The sequence below is a fragment of the Papaver somniferum genome, chromosome 1 (assembly GCF_003573695.1).
Source record: "Papaver somniferum cultivar HN1 chromosome 1, ASM357369v1, whole genome shotgun sequence".
Classification (NCBI taxonomy): Eukaryota; Viridiplantae; Streptophyta; class Magnoliopsida; order Ranunculales; family Papaveraceae; genus Papaver; species Papaver somniferum.
This window is the reverse complement of record NC_039358.1, coordinates 31,816,562-31,829,231: the sequence shown is the minus strand read 5'-3', so window position 1 is coordinate 31,829,231 and position 12,670 is coordinate 31,816,562. Positions and strand designations below refer to the sequence as shown.

At 37.8% G+C, this 12,670-nt stretch overlaps 1 pseudogene; it reads left to right on the top strand.

Annotated features, from left to right (window-relative positions):
• Window positions 1-5,956: 5,956 nt before the first annotated feature.
• Window positions 5,957-12,547, top strand: LOC113277975 (annotated as a pseudogene).
• Window positions 12,548-12,670: the final 123 nt, after the last annotated feature.

The following is a 12,670-nucleotide window of genomic DNA, read 5'->3' as shown; positions in this document are numbered from 1 at the left end:
TTTTAGATCTCACTTTTTTCCTTAAAATCTATTATATACTATCAGGAATTATCATCCAGAGCTGTTTCTGGCGCCAAAAATCTAGTTGTCATAAATCTGACAAATACATTCCACTATCACTCAATAAGAATTTAGGTAATCATCTTCTTATCATAAAATGTAGATAAACTTACAAAGATTGATCTAAATATTATAATGATCTGTTTTCCCTAGATTTACTTTCTATCTCTTTATTTCTTGATCAAGACTCACTATAGAATCCCCCTACAAGTAATGACCTCTCTCCTTTATATAGGATTTTACATAGTGGATGACAGCTAAGAAACCCATTATTTTCGGGATCACTATGAGACACAATCACTCATATACAATCGCTCATCTTCGCATAACATACCTCTTCGCACAGTTCTTCATACTTTACTCGTGACTTTGCTGACATTATCTGGTGTGCCATCTCAACTTTGCTGTGTGCGATGCTCTTCGCTTATGAAAAAGCGGGGGATCTAACTGCATCACCCAATATTTCGCTTAGCAATCTGTATGGACAAACTCCAATATACTTTTTATGAGAATCAACTAGACAGTCAGACTCAATCAATAAAAAGATATATCAAAGAGTTTATATCTCAATCTAAAATCAATAGTGAGTCTTTATCAAAAAGAGATAACTTGGACGGTACCAAAGACCAATGTCCAAGGATCAATCAACTACAATCAACAACCAAAAGTTGGATTAGATAAGTTGATGATCACGAATGCACAACCTGTATTATTTCTATTATATAAAATATAATGCGAAAAAGAAATAACACAGACACCAGAAGTTTTGTTAACGAGGAAACCGCAAATGCAGAAAAACTCTGGGACCTAGTCCAGATTAAATACACACTGTATTAAGCCGCTACAGAAACTAGCCTACTCCAAGCTAACTTCAAACTGATCTATAGTTGAACCCCTACCAATCTCCCACTAATACAAGGTACGGTTGTACTCCTACGCCTATGATCCTAGCATGACACTGCGTACTTGATTCCCTTTGTTGATCTCACCCACAACAAAGAGTTGCTGCAGCCCAAAATCACAGACTTGATAATAAACGAATCTGTCTCACACAGAAAAGTATATCGAAAGGATAAATCTGTCTCCCACAAACCCTAGGTTTTGTTCCGTCTTTAGATATAAAATCAAGGTAACAGGAACCAATTGATAATCCGGACTTATATTCCCGAAGAACATCCTAGATTAATCAATCACCTCTCTACAATCCTTCCTGACTACACAAGCGGATTTTTGAGGAATCACAAACAGTGAGACGAAGATGTTTGTAACTTCTTTATCTTGCCTATCGGAGAACTCTTACGATCTCAAGCCAATCAATTGATTGTACTCGTACGATAGATGATGCAAGATCAGATCACACAACTACGATAAAAGTAGTATCGGTCTGGCTTCACAATCCCAATGAAGTCTTTAAGTCGTTAACTCGAGTTTAGAGTAGAAACTCAAGAGTTAATGGAGATCGACTCTAGAGAGAGCACTAGTAGCACACAGGCGTGTGGGGATTAGGTTTGCTCAATGCTAGACGTCTCCTTTATATAGCCTTCAAATTAGGGTTTTGCCTTAGGTACAAAGAAATTCTTATTCACCGTTAGATGAAAACCTGATTTAGATTCAAGTCAATATCTCTCAACCGTTAGATCGAAAGACATATCTTGTCACACACACTTGGGTACACGTTTAATGGGTTCGTGAAAACCATGCCCAAACGAGTACACGTATGTTGGTTCAACATGATAACCCAAAAGGTCAACCATATGAGCATCTCATATTAATCATGTTCTTCTTCACCATAACTAGTTCAATTGACTCAAATGAACTAGTTAAGAGTTGTTCAATTGCTATGAGATCTTATGTAACTACACAAGACAAAATTGAAACAAAGATGATTCGATTCGATTAGAATCGTCTCATGAACATTATAGCCACGGTTTGCATAAAGCATTCCTTAATAATTAATGTTCCATGTTCAGATCACATCTTTAGATCATAACCTCTTAAGTTCACAAACAAGTTCGCGAACTTAAGAGAATCGGTTGAGTTTTCTAAACTCAGCAGAAATTCTCGGGTCGAGAACTTTCGCCATTTCGTGGACTTAGCACACAAACGAGTTTTGGAAATCCCAGCAGAAATTCTCGGTCGAGAACTTCCATCAGTTCGCGGACTTGGCAAGCCAATTCCACAATCCTACCGATTTCTCTTGATCAACAAAGTTCGAAAACTTCGGTTCAAGGAATACATGGTTATATAATCTAAACTATCATTTCAATCATTGAACCATTCTCAGAGGGAGATATTCAGTCGTGAAGAACAACATATCTTTCTCGTCAGGGAAATTTCCAAAGTGATTGAAACTTTTATGACTTTTGTCACTAGGTGAAGATAAACCTGATCAAAGTGAAACGCTTTGCCAACACATGATTTCGAGTAAAAGATAAGCAATGAATACTCAGCTCAAAAAATCAAGTGTATATGATCTAGTCTATATAGCATACGACTTTTGTCTCATATTAAGTAGGAGAAGAATAGATAGACTTTCGAGTGATAGATAAGTTCAAGTCTTCACATACCTTTTTGTTGATGAAGTTCGACGGTTCCTTGGTGTAAATCTTCGTTCTTGTCGTTGAATCACCATGAAGTCCTTGACCTCAACTACACTTTTCTTATCCTAGTCCGAGACTTAGCTAATAGGCTAGAAATCAAGACTTTATAGTTTTTCACATTCGCTCATATGCAATCGCTCATCTTCGCATAGCGTACCTCTTCGCACAGTTCTTCACACTTTACTCGTGACTTTGCTGACATTATCTGGTGTGCCATCTCAATTTTGTTGTGTGTGATGCTCTTCGCTTAGATTGTATTCTTTACTTCGCTTGATTACTGACGTGTGCGATATTTTACTCCTACAAAACCAAACATGTTTACTTAATTAAACGATTATGTTCAAACTTATTCCATATCTATGACTAACGAAATCAAATGCTTAATAAACAAAAAACATAAAACTTGATCGTAACAACTCCTCCCCCCTTAATTTAAGCCTTGTCCTCAAGGCTATGGGCTGTCAACTTCCATCACATGATTTCCGTCAATTTATTCAATGGCCGGAGTTATCATAAACAATTTTTTGCATTGGTGACCTCGTTTGAACATTTCATCACAGTTAAAACAAAACCCCTGTTTCCTTCGTTCTTGTAATTCCAAAGCAGTCAATTGTTTTACAGGAACTGAACCTTGAGTTTTTGTTGGAGTAACAACGAACAATTGGAACTTATCACGAGTTTCAAACAAGCGTGCCAACCCAATTGCTTATGATAGTGTTGCTGGTTTATTTACCTGCACGTCGGTTCGGATTGATTTTCGCAGCCCTCTAACAAATAAACTTACTTGTCTAGGTTATGGAGGTGAACCAGATTGCTAATAATTTTTCAAACTGTTTTTGATAATCTTCAACAGTTCCTGTTTGCTTCAACTTAGTAACTGCCCAAAGAAATCAAGAAAAATATTCGGACCATAGCGAGTTTGTACCGTTGATTTGAAGTCTTCCCAAATAACGCAAATCATTTCTTGCTTCAACATTTAGTACCAGATTTGTGCATCATCATCAAGTTGATAAAAAGCATAAGAAAATCTAAACCTAATAACTATACAGAGTGCCATTTGTTTAAACATAATTTCAATTCGATATTTTTTAGCGTGATCGTAACATGGTGATTGATAAAACTTTCTTAGTCTATGTTGTGATGGAAAAACTATCATCTTCTTAGTTAGAGTACAAACAAAGGTTGAGACATGAAAATAATGAGATTACCATGCAGAGTTTGGGAAACGGATCCAAGTGGAAGAAATAACGAGATTAACATGGTACAAAATAATGAGGTCAAGCTATGTATACCATCTGACCCTATACACCTTGTTCGACTAGTAAAGCACTTTGCAAAATGCCACTTAAACGAGGTTATGCTGCCAAAATCAATTTGAACGATGCTATCTAAATAATTCCCATTAATTCTCCAAACTACGTACTTATAATGTTGTCCGTTTTTGTTTTTTACAATATAATATTGCTGATATCTCTTGTCGGGTGGTCGACCATAACATTTCATGTGTTCTTTAATCCGTACTTGCTTGAATGAGATTTAAAAAAATTATTACATTTTTACAGCTTTTTTCAACTAGAAAACCCACAAGTACTACTACCAAATTATTTTTAAACTTAAATAATTTTTAGTATATGGGCAAGAAAAATTAACACAAAATTGGTTAAAAAGATCAAAATCAACAATTCCTGAGTGAAATGGACAGTTAGATTTTGATACTGTTTAAATGGACAAAAATATAAAAATAGGCAGGATGTAACCAGTTTCATCGTGCCCATTTTCAAATATTTTTTCTTATTTTTAATTTATACAAGATGTATCCAGTTTCATCCTTGTTATTTTTAAATTTTGGCCATTTCACCCAAATTATTTTTTACTCGTTCATTTGAACCGTGATTTAAAAATATTTGGACAAATGACTCATTTTCCGAAAAATTAATGTCGATGCCATGTGATGCATTTTATTACTGCATTTATACGCGCCAATTAGTGACTCGCACTGCAGTGTTGTACCTTTGCAGCCAAGGAGCCAGACAATTTTCGCAAGAAAGTCCACAAGGACCCCAACTACCTTTTACAAGTACGAATCTCATTCTTGTTTATTTGGGAGGCTCGAAATGAGGCCGACCAACAAAGATCTTGTGGTATTCATCTGTCGTCCGTACTACATAACAATGCAAGTCCTTTTTCTTTTTTTTTTTTTTTTTTTTTTTTTTTTTTTTGAATCGCTGCATGCTACTCAAAACTGGTGGTTTACTGTCAAAACCATGCAAATAAGCAGGGACGGTTTTGCAATATTTTCCGTCGACAATTGAGATTGCATTGAATACATTTGTTTTTCATTTAATTAGCCGTATCCAATTGGTAAGGCATCGGTAATGATTATTATCTGAAAATGATCCGTCTTTATGCAAGAACATCCTCGGGTGATGTTCCGTATTGGACTGAGCATGAATGATGTTGCACGGAACTTTTTCGGGTGCAAGATCATCTCAGGCCTAACTAGAAATGCAGAAAAAGCTGAAAGCCTTGCTGTATTAGAAGCCGTACTCTGGGCAAAGGAGCGAGGAAAGATCCATATTTGTCTTATTAGTGATGCAAAAGTAGTTTTAGATTGCTTGAATTTAAATAATAACCAGCTAAGTTGGTTTAACAACTCTATTTTAGAAGACTGTGAGTCTCTATTGGAATGCTTTAGTTCTATTAAATTTGAATTCTTAAATAGAAGTTTCATACACTTGGCGGACGTTGCAGCCAAGCACCGTAGAACTTCCATAATCAATGGGGAATGGTTTGGATTCAAGCCAAATTTCCTCTCTGAACAATTGTAATTCATTTCTGATTAATGAAATTTCTCTTAGCAAAAAAAAAATGCAAGAACATCACAAGTCCGGAATTAACATATTCAGATATTTCTAAAAACTGTTAAAGGTAAGCAGATATCTAACGGGCATCTATGAAAACATTTTTTTTGAAATCATCGGCATTTAGTTATTTACTTTGAGGGTCCAACAAACATGCGGGTGTCTGCAGGACTAAATTCAATGCGAGGTAGCCTTAATATCCTTTAGGACCTTTACTATACACAACATAAACTGTTCTAATTTAATGCATGGACACACACAACATGTAAAAGCTTTCATACATAGCAGTAGAGGTAAGCATGTAAAAGTATTGATTTGAAGTGAAGTCGAGTACTTCAAAAAGGAGAGAGTGATTTGAAGCTTTTGCACGTCCATTTGTTAATTTGCATCAACAAAAAAAGAAAATATTTTTAGTGTTTTTAATTTTCTGTTTTAATGGAATGTTTGATGAACCAAAGCATTGTATAATCTCTTGAGAACAAGACCATTCTTATTACTGGTTCTACTGGATTTCTAGCAAAAGGTACATAACTCTCTACATAGTATACGTCTATAATCAGATTTGCCAATGTTTTATGACCAGCTAATAAACTTGGTGATCGTCGTTATTTTTGCAGTTTTTGTTGAGAAGTTACTTAGAGTTCAACCTAATGTGAGGCATCTCTTTCTTCTTCCAAGAGCTCCCAGTCCGAGGTCAGCTGCTGAACGTTTGCATACTGAGGTACAAAACTGCTCATTATCTAGCTTACGTCTGTGGAGAGAAATCAGGAGTTATATCAGAGAACCCACGTAAGATGGGAGAAACGCTGAACCAAACCTCGGAAACTTTAGACATTGAAGCAGAGATGAAACTCATGCAGAACTGCTTAAAAGGAGTCCTGGCTGAGCAAGTCTCTAAAACCGAAGAAAAAGAAGTCACGGAAAACTTGGGAATCCAAAGGTTTGCCTCCTTTCTAGTACCTGTCACTCCTAGAGAAACTCAATGTCTTTGTATACAAACAAGTAGTGTGCATACTTCTTTTTAGTGAGTTCTTTAATTTGTATCTTTGTGATGGTGACAGAGCAAGAGCATTTGGATGGCCAAATACATATGTGTTCACTAAGGCAATGGAGAGATGTTAATTGGTAAATATGGAGGAAATGTTCCAATTGTAATTATAAGGCCTACTATTATCACGAGTACTTACAAAGAGCCATTCCCTGGTTGGTCCCAAGGTGTTAGGTACCTGATACAATTTTTTTTTTATTTTTCTTTTCTGATACTAGTTTTACATACTCGTGTGTTTAAAATTTCATATGCAAGTGACAATTTCTATGGGAATGTCTATGCTATATGTTACATGATTAGTTCTGGAGCTTTACATGTTGTTTTACAATTTACAGAACAATTGACAGTTTTATAGTAGCTTTAGCTAAAGGGAAGTTACCATGTGTGCTTGGGAACACAGAGACAATCTTAGATGTGGTAATCGACAATTCTACATCTCTATTATGTTCCTATTTGTGCCGTCTGGACATGTATTTTGTGCATTAATTAGTGTTTTGATGTAACTCATAAAATTCATGCAGGTACCAGGAGACATGGTGGTGAACGCAATAATAGTAGCAATGGTAACTCATATGAACCAACAATCTTCAAATCCGTTTATCTACCAAGTTTGTTCTTCAGAAACAGACCCATTGCGTTCCATTAGATTGAGAGATTATTGCTACAATTATTTTGTAAAAAATCCATTGATTGGTAAAGATGGAGAGATGATTAAAGTTACTGTGCCTGTTTGTTTCCCTACTATGGAAAGCTTTCGAAGATACATATTATCAGACTAGGAGTTTTAGTATAATTGTTCTTCCTTGAAAACCAAGGAGAGACCAGGAGATATTTATATTTATGTGTACACAGAATATCTTACAGGAATATCTTACAGGATCACATATTTGAGGAAAGCCTAAATACTCATTACACTAGTTTCCTTATCTTACAGGATTCTCATAACTACCTATAATCTTAGGATATCTTCGGTGTCGTCATAGTATCCTTGACACGCCCCCTCAAGCGAAAGTCGGTGACAACAAGATTGAGCTTGTCTCGTAGAAGTGTAAAACGTGGAGTAGAAAGTCTCTTGGTTAGAATATCTGCAATCTGGTCTTGGGACGAAATAATACGTACAAGGAGTTCTTTCTTAGAAACCATGTCGCGTACAAAATGGAAATCGATCTCAACATGTCGACTGCGAGTATGGAAGACCGGGTTTGCAGTTAAATATGTAGCTCCTATGTTGTCACACCATAGAGTAGGAGGAGATGTCAAAGGAATGTTGAGCTCACGAAACAATGATCTGAGCCACACCACTTCAGTTGTTGCATTGGCAATGGCTCGATATTCAGATTCTGTGCTTGATCGAGAGACTGTAGGCTGTTTCTTCGAGCTCCAAGAGATAAGATTGTTGCCATAGTAAATAGCATATCCCCCTGTTGATTTTCGATCATCCAAAGAGCCTCCCCAATCCGCATCTGTAAATATGGATAATAGCGGTGGAGAATGATGATAAAACTGTAACCCATGGGTGAGTGTATGTTTTAAATATCGCAATATTCTTTTAACCAAAGCCCAATGTTCGGTAGATGGATTATGCATGAATTGACATGCCTTATTGACCACAAAGGCAATGTCTGGTCGTGTGAGTGTCACATACTGAAGTGCACCCACAGTGCTACGATACATGAAAGGATCCTGGAATGGTTCCCCTGAGTGTTTTGTGAGCCGTGTGTGTGCAACAATCGGAGAAGAAATATGCTTAGCATCTTTCATGTTTGTACGTGTCAGGAGGTCAGCAATATATTTTTGTTGAGAAATCACCAAACCCTGTGAATTTGTCGTAGCTTCCAGACCTAGAAAATACTTGAAAACACCCATATCTTTGATTGCAAACTCACCACCAATTAACGAGATTATTCGAGAAACCGCAGCAGAGTTATTACCTGTAACCAGTAAGTCATCAACATAGACCAAGAGATAGACGACCACCTGGTGTGTCTTATATATGAACAAAGAAGGATCAGTTTTAGACCCTTGAAAACCAATGGTGAGGAGAAACTGATGGAGTCGAGTGTACCAGGCCCTAGGAGATTGTTTTAATCCATAGATGGATTTTCTTAGTTTACACACATGTGTAGGATGTGATGAATCGATAAACCCTGGTGGCTGGAGCATATAAACTTCATCATCCAGATGTCCATTGAGAAAAGCGTTGTTGACGTCGAGTTGTCTAATCACCCAGTTATTAGACACAGCAAGTGCGATAATCGTTCTCAAGGTTGCAAACTTTACCACTGGGCTAAACGTGGTCGTGTAATCAACTCCATATTGCTGGTTAAATCCCTTCGCAACTAGCCTGACTTTGTGACGATCTATGGTGCCATCAGGATTATGCTTTAAGGTGAAAATCCACTTGTTGCCAAGGACGTTCATAGAAGGAAGGCGAGGAACTAAAATCCAGGTTCCCTGTTGAAGCAATGCATTCAATTCATCAAGCATTGCCTTTCTCCATGCGACGTATTTAAACGCCTGGGAAGCACATGTAGGCACCATCTCAGTTGGCGTAACTGCGGTAGAAAGGGCCAGTGGATACCGAGTCGCAGCAAAGACCTTATTTTTAAATATCCCAGATTTGGATCGTGTGTGCATCCCCCGAGTAGGAGAAGATGTTGCAGAGACAGGAACTATAGGATGGACAACATCCAGTGGGGGATCAGCATCAGATGTTGGTGGTAATGCAGAGCCTATGCTGGATGTGGGAGATGATTGTGGAACTGGAGACGGTGGTATGTCATCCACAGTGTCAACAACAGGTGCAACATCAGTGGGATGTTGATGGACAACCAAAGAGGGGAGCTGCACAGAAGTTACTGGCAGTGATGTAAGTGGAGAGACTGTAGTGTCTGCAAAAAGGAAGACAGACTCGTTAAATACAACATGCCGAGCAATAAAAATTCGTCTTTGAGTTGGTTCATAACACTTGTAACCATGGTGCCGTGAACTATATCCCAGAAATATACACCGAATGGATCGATAGTTAATCTTGTGTTTATTATACGGACGTAGGTAGGTGGTAACATGCGCAGCCAAACACTTTGAGAAACTTGTAATCCGGTGCTCGTTGAAACAAGACTTCAAATGGTGATAAATTGCGCAGTGAAGGAGTGGGTAATCTGTTGATGAGGTATACAGCAGCTTCGAAGGCATGATCCCAGAAGTGAGTTGGAGTATGAGAGTGAGCCATAAGTGTGAGCCCTGTATCAACCACATGCCGGTGTTTTCTTTCCACCGCACCATTTTGTTCGTGTGTATGAGGACAGACACACGATGAGCAATGCCAAACCGAATAAAGTATTGTTCTAGTTTTTGAAATTCACCTCCCCAATCAGATTGGACTGATTTTATAGTGCGAGAGAACATGTTTTCAACCATTGCCTTAAACTTCTCGAAAATACGAAACACATCTGATTTAAAAGTGATCGGATAAATCCAAGAATATTTCGAGAAATCATCCATAAATAAGACATAGTATTTGGAGCCAGATGTTGATATAGTAGGTGAAGGACCCCAAACATCTGTAAAAATTAAATCTAGAGGAGCTTGAGAGATTGAGTGAGTCATTCTTAGTGTTTGTCGATGACTCTTACCCAATTGACAAGCTTCACAGAATGAAGAACTCCTATTGTTACTCACAGGTAACTTATTCTTATTTAAAACTATTTGAACAATATTATGTGCTGGATGTCCCAGCCTATGATGCCATACTTGTTGTGTTGTTTTCTCCCCAATTCCAATGAAAGCCTTCCTCGTTTTATTAGGTATAGTTGAAGGAAGGTGGTATAATCCATCTTTACTCTTGCCGACTAGAAGAACTTTCCCCGACATACGTTCCTTGATATAGAAAACATCAGGATGAAATTCAAAATAAGCATCGTTGTCTCTGGTAAATTGTTGGACTGATAATAAATTTTTCTTAACTGTAGGAACATGAAGTATATTACGCAATGTAAAAGTACGAGAACGTGTATCTAAACAAGAAGACCCAATATGAGTTATTGGCAAACCTGATCCATTGCCAATAGTGACAACATCATTGCCGTTGTATTCAGCACGGTTTTGTATGTTTCTCACATCATGAGTAACGTGATGAGTTGCTCCTGAATCAGGATACCAAGATGGATCCGCATAGTTATAGCCAGGAACATGAGCTGCGACATTTGCAATAGCCTGCTCAGCACGATGGCTTCCTTCATTATAGCGGGTGTAACAATTGATGGCAGAATGACCATATCGGTTACAGATCTGACATACAGTGGGAGGAGATGCGTTAGAACGATAACCAGTGTGGTTGTTGAAGCCACCACGACCACGGCCACGACCACGGCCACGAGGATTGAAGCCTCCACCTCGATTAGTCATCGGCTGTTGTTGACTGCGATTCTGATTTGGAGCAGCAGAGAATGAGTGTCGCTGGGTATTGTTGATGGCAAGAGCAGCGAGTTCAGTAACATGTTGATCAGCTAAAAGGATTTCATGGCTAAGCAAGTATCCTTGGAGATCAGCAAACAACACAGGTTCAGAACGTGTAGTCATAGCAGTAACAAAAGGGGCATATTCAGGACCTAGTCCATTCAAAGCATATAAGACAAGTTGTGAGTCTGAGATTGGCTGAGAAATAGCAGCTAAACTATCAGCATAAAATTTCATTTTTGTAAGGTAGTCCAAGATATTGAGGGCTCCTTTCTTAGTGTTTACCAACTGCAGCTGGAGCTGCATCATCCTAGCTTGAGATTGTGAAGCAAAGATCCGTTCCAGTCTTTCCCACGCCTCTTGAGAGGTTGTGACTCCAAGCATCTGAGTGTGCACACTTTGTGATAAAGAAGATAAAATTCCACTAAGCAACAATTGGTCTTTTTGCTGCCATGTTAAAAAGGCTGGATTGGGGCTTTCGATGGTCTCCTCTGAGTCTGGTACGTGTAGCATAACAGTTGGAGGTGGTTGTGGATACGTTCCATCGAGAAATCCTGTGTAGCCATGGCCACGAACGAACGCCATCATCTGTGATTTCCATAGCAGGTGGTTGGTATCATCCAGCTTAATGGTGAGTACATGATTAAAATTGAAGGAAGAAGCCATTTGTAGGTAAAAAAAAATTGTATAAGAAAACTGATAACCACAGGCTATCTTGATACCATATCAGACTAGGAGTTTTAGTATAATTGTTCTTCCTTGAAAACCAAGGAGAGACCAGGAGATATTTATATTTATGTGTACACAAAATATCTTACAGGAATATCTTACAGGATCACATATTTGAGGAAAGCCTAAATACTCATTACACTAGTTTCCTTATCTTACAGGATTCTCATAACTACCTATAATCTTAGGATATCTTCGGTGTCGTCATAGTATCATTGACACATATATCTCAATTATGCATTACCTCTAAAGGTTGGTAGTCTTTTCTTTACTTAGTCTTTTCTGGTTTTTTACTACCACTCTCACAATTGATGCTTAACATATTTCATGCTTGTTATAATAGGTTTTGCAGTTTGTGAATTTTGCATTGTGCCAATATTTCCGTAATACCTGCAAGGATATGAACCGAAAGATTAATCAAACACTGCGATTAGTTGAAATCAATGTATCTTACATATTCTTTAAAGGAATGTAAGTAATTTTTCTGTCTAGAATTTTTTGACGTAAACCTTTATGGAGTATCTTTCATCATTACAACTTCACTTTTTTTGTCGAAATGAAAATGCTATTCCGCACCCTAAAGATGCAGTAATGCAAGGTAAGTCCACTAAGTTGTACTGTTTGGTTTATGCAGATTTGATGATCTGAACACCGAGAGATTGCGGTTGGCGGTGAGAGCCAACACAACAGAAGCGGATACATTTTACTTCGACCCCAAATGCATTGACTGGGATGATTACTTCGCAAATATTCATATCCCCGGTTTAGTTAAGTATGTCATTAAACAATAACTCATACACAAAGAACAGCGTGTTCTTGTGCACTAAAAGTGATGGAGAGTTACATTTTCTAGGTGCTCGAATGTTTCAGATTTTGCAATTTTCAGCGTATAATCGTTATTTCTGGTAATTTTA